Source organism: Penaeus monodon, chromosome 9, assembly GCF_015228065.2.
Source record: "Penaeus monodon isolate SGIC_2016 chromosome 9, NSTDA_Pmon_1, whole genome shotgun sequence".
Lineage (NCBI taxonomy): Eukaryota > Metazoa > Arthropoda > Malacostraca > Decapoda > Penaeidae > Penaeus > Penaeus monodon.
In genome coordinates, this window is record NC_051394.1 from 33,699,587 (window position 1) to 33,701,057 (window position 1,471).

The 1,471-nt window shown below is 51.9% G+C and overlaps 1 protein-coding gene across 1 annotated transcript in view; it reads left to right on the forward strand.

The window, feature by feature from the left end:
- LOC119577089 (obg-like ATPase 1) overlaps positions 1-1,471 on the forward strand; it is a gene marked incomplete in the record, with an annotated part of 79,287 nt that overhangs the window by 19,184 nt on the left and 58,632 nt on the right.

The window sequence follows — 1,471 nt, forward strand, 5'->3', positions numbered from 1 at the left end:
CACAACACACACAACACACACACCCACACACCACCACAAACAACCACCACACACACACAACACACACCAACCCACACACACACCACACCCCACACACCACAACTTCCTTACACCATACTTACACTTCAAACCACATTGTTGGGAAGAGAAAAAGAGTGAGAGAATGAGAAGGGGAAAAAGGGGAAGAGGAAGAGTGAGAAGGGAAAAGAGGGGAGAAGGGGAAAAAGTGGAGAAAAGAAGAGTGAAGAAAGAGTGAGAGAAGAGAGGTGAGAGAGAGAGAGATAGAAAAGAGAGAGTGAAGAGAGAGAGAGTGAGAGAGGAGAGAGTGAGGAAAAGGGGAAAAGTGAGAGAGAGAGAGAGTGAAAAGAGGGGTGAGAGAGTGGAAAAAGAGGAGTGGGGAGAGGGGGAGGTGAGAGGAGAGATAGAAGAGGGAGAGAAGAGTGGAGGAGAGAGTGAGAGAGGAGTGAAGAGGTGAAAGAGGAGAGAAAGAAAAGAGAGAGAGAGAACAGTGAGGAAGAGTAGAGGAAGATAGAGAGAAGAGAGGGAAGAGAGAGAGAAAAGAGAAAAGAGAAGAGAAGAGAGAAAGGGGGGAGAGAGAGAAATAGAGAGGTAGAAGAGAGAATAGAGAAAAGAGAGAGAGAGATATATTTTAATAATAAAATTTTATATATATTAAATAATTTTTATAATTAGAGAGAGGAAGAGAGAGAGAGAAAGAGAGAGGGGAGGAGGGGAGAAGAAAAGAAAGGAAAAAAAGGGGAGAGAAAAGGGAAGGGTGGGGAGAGGAGGGGAGGAAACAAGAGGAAGGAGAACAAGAAGAAGACAAGGAAGGAGAAGGAAAGAGGGAAAAGGGGGAGAAGGGAAGAGAGAGAGATAGGGAGAAAGGGGGGGGGGGGGCAAATTGAGAAAAAACGCAAAAAAAAAGGGGAAGATATAAGCAAAGGAAAAAAAAGAAAAAATAAAGAGAAAAAAAACGAAAGCCCAAAAGGGAAAACAAAAAAGGGAAAAAAAGAAGGGAAAAAAAAGACCCGAAAAAAAAGAAAATGAAGGGGAGGGGGGTAAGGGGGGTTGGGGGGGGGGGATAGGGGGGAGGGGGAGGGGGGGGGGTGAGGGGGAAGGGGTAGGGGGGGGGGGGGCAAGGGGTGGGGGGGGGGGGGCAAGGGATAGGGGTGAGGGGCAAGGGATAGGGGTGGGGGGCAAGGGATAGGGGTGGGAGGCAAGGGATAGGGGTGAGGTGGCAAGGGATAGGGGTGGGGGGGAAGGGATGGGGGGGAGGCAAAGGGGTGGGGGGGGGGGCAAGGGGTAGGGTGGGGAGGGCAAGGGGAGGGGGGGGGGCAGGGGTGGGGGTAGGGGAAAAAGGGGTGGGGGGGGGGGGCAAGGGATAGGGGTGGGAGGCAAAAGGGTGGGGTGGGGGCAAAAGGGGTGGGGGGGGGAAGGGGGGGGGGGAAAAAAAGGGGGGGGGGGGAAGGGG